This window comes from Montipora capricornis, chromosome 12 (genome assembly GCF_036669925.1).
Source record: "Montipora capricornis isolate CH-2021 chromosome 12, ASM3666992v2, whole genome shotgun sequence".
Classification (NCBI taxonomy): Eukaryota; Metazoa; Cnidaria; class Anthozoa; order Scleractinia; family Acroporidae; genus Montipora; species Montipora capricornis.
In genome coordinates, this window is record NC_090894.1 from 28933635 (window position 1) to 28939937 (window position 6303).

General features: G+C 39.1%; 1 protein-coding gene and 1 long non-coding RNA gene across 5 annotated transcripts in view; one reads left to right on the plus strand and one right to left on the minus strand.

The window, feature by feature from the left end:
• Positions 1-140: 140 nt before the first annotated feature.
• LOC138025226 (uncharacterized) lies at positions 141-6018 on the plus strand. The gene is made up of 2 exons (XR_011127151.1): positions 141-560; positions 4948-6018. It is a non-coding gene; the product is annotated as an uncharacterized lncRNA (long non-coding RNA).
• Positions 6019-6144: 126 nt separating this feature from the next.
• LOC138025224 (fibronectin-like) overlaps positions 6145-6303 on the minus strand; it is a 24148-nt gene continuing 23989 nt past the window's right edge. For all 4 annotated transcript variants that reach the window (XM_068872435.1, XM_068872436.1, XM_068872434.1 and 1 more), the window contains one exon: positions 6145-6303. This exon is cut by the window's right edge and continues 146 nt beyond it. The gene's annotated coding sequence lies outside the window, so the exon portion shown is untranslated.

Consider the following 6303-nt stretch of genomic DNA (forward strand, 5'->3'; position numbering starts at 1 on the left):
TCACTAGCAAGGTTTAAGGGCAAAGTGGGAGCTATGTCGGGAATGCAGAATATTGATCATAAGGAGTGAAAGTTCAAGAAACGAAGGTTTAAAGGTAGGTATTTGAAAAACTCTCACAGGTAATGACGCTAAATGGAATGTCCGAAGATATAGCAGAATTGGGGAGATGACAAATATGCCAGATCCCAGGTTATCTTAAAGTGGATTGTCATGGAAGGGAAACCAGATTTTGTGGTTTAAAACTCGAACTGGAATCACAGGATAATACAATGCAAGCCATTACAAGACGGTTATATAAGCGATACAAGGCATCACATGGTGAGAGGTCAAGTATGGATAATGCTTGTAGTAACACATGCATTTGAAGACGAATGGTTTAAGAGCATTCTTTAGTTCCCCACGGTGTTCATAACACTGAATTGTCAATGTAATATTCGGACGCAAACTCCACTTTGACCATAAAAGTGAAAGTTGACTATGGGTGTTCTCTTCAAGTCCGTTTTATAAGGAACACGAAGACAGGAACAAATGATAGTTAAATTGGTCATTGAATTCGGAAGGTAAGATTTAAGGTTAAGAATTATCACAAGATGGCACACTCTGGTACAAGCCATTACAAGGAGTATTATATAAGCATAACAAAATGTAAACAAATAATCAATTTCGACTTGCACGTGTGAAGCAACTACCACGTACAAATGCAAAATGACCAGAGAATATTTTAGCACAACAACCCATCGACTCTGCAACGTCCAAAAACAAGAATTAAATTCGGTGGTTAAAGAATATACTTGAAGCAAGAGAGGATTTTGCTTGAAGATATTCCTATCCGATAAAAAATGAAGACATAATAAAACAAAATCTTTGTACAAAATAGTCTGTGCATCCCATGCATAAGCCTGGTTTTCGCAAGCGACTCAAGCACAAGCTTATGCTAAGTGAAAACCTACGGAGAGAGTTACTTGGTGGAAAACAATCCATTTTCAAAATCTTGTCAGCCATTTTGTATTCACCATATTACTATTCAATGTTGTGACTCCAGATCGCACTTGAAGCTTTCCTTTGCGATTACTTTGTCGAATAAACGTGGTCGAACTTGCTTGGTGCTTCCATCCAAGCCCTTCATTATGGATTTAACTATCTACATGGATATTTCGCGAAACCCTGGTCCTTCTCCAGCAAGTTCCTTGGGCTTGAAGGAAAATTGTATACGGCCTGATCCTTCACGCTCAAAGGATCATCTCAGTTTACTCCCTCAGAAAAAGCGCTGCACCACAACTGAACCCTAACTCCTGCTTTAATATCTATTCTCAAGAATCTTGCATGGTTTGTTTCGTGCCCGTAGAAACAGGCGGCTGGCAGACTTGCTAGCCTGAAGAGAGCAAAGCAATCGAGAGTTATTCCTATTATTATTAATTTCCGACCATCTCATGCATTGAATGCTAATTTTAACTATACAAGACACCGAATACTTTAATAGACGGGTTTCAGCTTTGCCCTCACAGCCTAGAATCATTTCTTGTTGCATGGTAATGAACACAAGATGTGTTGCTAAAGTGGACCCCTTTCTTGCCCTTGTTGCCGAGTTGATGATAAACGAGATGCTTCCGTGAGGCATACACTGGGTTGCCTGTGGTACGTGTTACAGAAAATCAGAAGGCACTGAATTGTGTGGTATTGAAATACAGCATTCAAGTCTCCGAAGAATAACAAATAAAAGAGAAGCGAGAAACATTGGCTTCTGGGCTGAGATGTTGATAATTTTCAAGTTCCCTCACAACTTCTTTTCACCACAAGTGTGCCCTCTGAGCGTCTGAATGCTTTGTAATACTGAAATTCACTGATGTTAAGCCCTTTCGGGCGGGGTTAGTATTAGGATGGGAGACCAAAAACAATAAACCCCTCCTAAAACACAAGGATCTGACCGAAAATAATATGAACGCTAACAAATGCGAACTCAGCAAAGTACAGATTTTGTTAGCTTGCTTTATGCAAAACAAATATTGATGCAAAAGCAAATAACTATTCTTACACAGTTTTTACAAAGAGCAGAAGGAAGTTTCCGGAACGGGCGATCGAGAGTAAAATATTTACGACATGAAAACAATATTTATTTTGAACCATGAATATAGAATATAAAAAGTTACGATCAGCGACAAACATTTTGGGAGATTTTTGCTACGTTCAAATAAGTCGCAAAATCGAAAGTGACATGCCGGAATTCAGCGGGCGCCGTGATTAAGTTACCGCGGTATGTTTAGTCGCCAAACAGTGAAGTATCTGTGTCAAATTATGGCAAGATACCGGGTTTTTGTAAGTTTCTTTTTCTGTCAAGTGTTATAAAGTTTGACACTGAAATGAGCGAAGTCAAAACAAAGATCACAATCGCCCAACTCTTGTTTATGCAAAGTCAAAATTTACTCTCCAAGACGCGTACGACGTTATTTATCACCAGGTAATTCCATCATTTTGGAAATAGCAGCTACTTTATTATTCATCTGCGTCACAATTTTTCACTGATTTTGGGGCTCATTTTGTTGAAACTCAAGCACTCTTCCAACAGGCCTGTGAACCCTTCCTGCTTACAGAGCAATACTAAAAAACTTCTCCCATATCACATTTCAACCTTAAGCTCGAAAATTCAATACACAACATGATATTATAATTCACAAGGGCAGAAAGTACCACAGAATCCTTTTCCAGCGAAAAATTTATTGAAACAAACAACATATTTGCTCTTAGAGGCGAAAACATCTTCCAATTTCATTGCGTGCGTGAAGACAAGAAACTCAATCGTGTCAAATTACCATGTACTTCAGGTAAATACAGCTCACTTTGATTTCTGCTCGACGGGCGATAGATTGTTGTCGAAGTCCATTACTCGTCGCTTTTACGATTCCAGGGATTTGTTTTCACCGCCTGCCTAGTTTATCCAACTGACTTTCCATTATTGAGCTCCATAAGGGTATATTTTGTTTAAGATCCACTAAAACGCCATTTGCGTTACATGACTTTCGACGCCATTGCAGGTTAAGTTTATCATTCTACTGTGTCCACCAGAGAAGTCTGCGCATTTCCACTACCCTCTCTGTCCTAAGAAAATACGGACAGAAGGCTCTATGCAGAAAGACACCACTTAGAAGGGGAGTGACGGGCAAGACTTTTACCGACACGGAAAATAAAAAAAAAAATAATAATCTACCCATTTTCCGACTGGGATGCCTACGGCAACCCAGTAATAACTGCGACCTGTGCTTTTTGACTGAAACTTGGCTTAAACCTAGACATCCGACTCACATTGTTTGCCCCAGTGGATTTTGTATGGTTCGTAAAGACCGATTGGATTGAGGTGGAGGTGGCGTCGCTATCATTTTTAGAGGAGATTGAAAAATTGAACGACTCGATGGTCTTTTTTCCAGTGATTTTGAATTTGTCTGTTATGCATGTGTTGTTTCAGTACCATCCCGACGAGTCCTTGTGTAATCAAGAGGAATTGTTGGATTTTCTCATGGCTTCTTGTGAGCATTTAATGATTGTGGATCCGTATTGTAACATCTTTATTGCCGGGGATGTTAATCAGCTAAAATATAAGGATTTACTTGTACATTCTTAGCTGTCTGAGATGCTTAAAAAGACCACCAGAGGTGAAAATATTTTGGACGTTTTTATGACGAATATTCCTTATTTGTGGGAGATGGTCAAGATCTTTAAAAGTGGTATTAGGTCTGACCACAATAGGGCCGTTTATACGAGAGAAAATAAGCCGCGGCTAACTCTGGCCGCGGCTTACGTAAGCCGCGAACACCCCGTATAAATGGTACAAAATCTACGGTCACGGCTTTCTCAAGCCGCGGCTTATCCTGGCCGGGGAGTTTATACTCGTATAAATAGTTCCTTTCGCGGCTTACGTAAGCCGCGGCCAGAGTTAGCCACGGCTTATTTTCTCTCGTATAAACGGCCCTATTATGGTTATTGCGTGTCCACGAACATCTGCTAAAGCTAAACGTAGCAGCATACAGTTTAGAGATGTTAGAGAACATAGGAAAATTCATATGGCTTATCTGCTTGGAAGTCATGAGAGGCTTTTTTCTGATAAAGAACTTGAATGGGCGTTCTCTGGCTAAAAAAAAAATTAAAAATTGCAAGCTTTCGACCACTAGAGCTGTGGTGTTCAACGGGCAAAAAGATGAATGAAGTAAAAATTCGGAGAATATATAGTGAGATTAAAATGATAACAATAAAGTGAAATTAGGGAAAAAAGGTGATTAAGAATTTTTGTTAAAAAGTATGCGGTATTGTCCTGAAAGTGGGCAAGTGTTATTGTCCGCGTCAGGCGTGGTAAAGGTGTGCCAAGATTCTAGAAATTTCCTGATGCGGTAATGTCCTTTGTCAATGATCGACGCATTGTTGAAGTCAATGACGTGGTTGTGAGACCAAGCATGATTGGCAACTCTGTAGCCTTTGGTCGCTGTCTTCACATTTCTAATATGTTCTTTTTTTCCTTGTGGCAAAGGGGATCTACCTGTTTCGCCAATATAATTCCAAGAGCAACTGACACAGGGGACTTTGTAGACAACATCAGGTTGGTCGTGACTTAGGAATCGGAAATTCTTGTTGGAACGTTTTTAATGGCCTATTGACAACGTTAAAATCGTGTTTTTTTAACAAACGTGTTAGGGGTTCAGTGACACCTTTGATGTACGGAAGGGGCGCAAAGGAGTTGTATGGCTTCAATTTTTTCAGGTTTTTTCTGTTGCTGATTGTGAATTGAAGTGTGACGAGCTATCTAATACCCTTTGGACCATGTTTAACGAGTGTTTCCCGCTGATTTCTGTTCGTATATCCTCCAGATCCTCCTTTCATTTCGCTATTGGTTAAACATCTTTTGAAATTTAGAAATAGGCTGCAAAAGAGATCTAAACTGCTCCCTGTTGACCATCTTATTAGGGAAAATCAACGACAAGCTGTCAAGCAGAACATAGAGAGGAAAGAGAAACTGAAACTATTGGACGTTACCTTTGAGCAAGTTCCAGTTAATTGGGACATTCAAATTCCAGATGTCACAGATGTTGGGTTACTCGCCCACAGACTGATATTTCGCGCGTTACTAAGGAAGTGAAATGTTACCTCCGGTAACTGACGTCATCATATCATGAGCTAACAAGAAAACCCACTCACAAGCAAAAGTCACCGCACGAACTGTTGTTTCCATCGAAGGTTTTTCCTCGCCCTTCCTTGCGCTCGTTCTCAGACCAACTGCGCATGCGTAATCGAACTGACTTCCGGTTTGAGAAGAAGCTAAATTTCCGGCCGTCTTTAAATTGAATTAATTTTTTTTACATGGCACGTTTCACCCCCAAATACAGAATATAGCTAAGCATTGATTTTTTAAAATCATCTTTTTTGAAAAAGTTATGGGTATTTCAGTATCGTTTATGTCTTTAAAAAGAACATTTTTCAAAATAAAAAGAAAACCATGCTTGGCTGTATGCAAAAATGAATACAAATTATTAAACCATCGATTAAATACCCAAATTGCGTAGCACGGAGACAAATTTAGAGTTTTCTTGTATTGGTCACGTGACAATGGGCGTGGTATGATGACCTCACACTTAGGGTCATTGGTTTACAAAAGTTGGAAACTGACCAAAATGATGCCAAATTCTCTCAAATTACTTAACCATTACATCCTTAGCAATGCACCTTAAAGCAGCACCTTATCATACGGTATCTTGGATATTCGTCGTAATAGAGATACGAAGTTATGGCGAAGGATCTCTTCCACCAATACTGCTTTGAGCGATCTTCTACCTCCCCAAAGGACACGGCAGTTGAGAACTAGGTCGCATGATTATATTCTACCTAAGGTCCTGACAAGTCGTTTTAAATCTGTTTTTATTAATAGATGTCTTTTTAATAGCAATTAATATTTGTTTGTCATTTTATTCATTTTTTACCTTGTAAATTGCTACACGTCTGTTTGCACAATGAATTCTTAATAAAGACCTTTATTATTGTTATTGTTATTATTATTATTATTATTATTATTATTATTATTATTATTAGTTTCACCTTCTTTAAAAAGTAAGGTAATTTGAAGAGTCTTGTGTTTGAGGGGTGCCAAATTATTCTAGCAACAGGCTTGGAATAGGCGTCGTATGTAGCATGTTAACTTTGATGGCGAGAGAATTTGAGAACTAGGTCAAGTTGACCCGAGCGCTCAGATAACTCTTTCTAGAAAATGTGGAATTCGTAAAACTGAGCCATACTTCTTTAGAGCCCGCTGCAAGAGGTACCCAACAA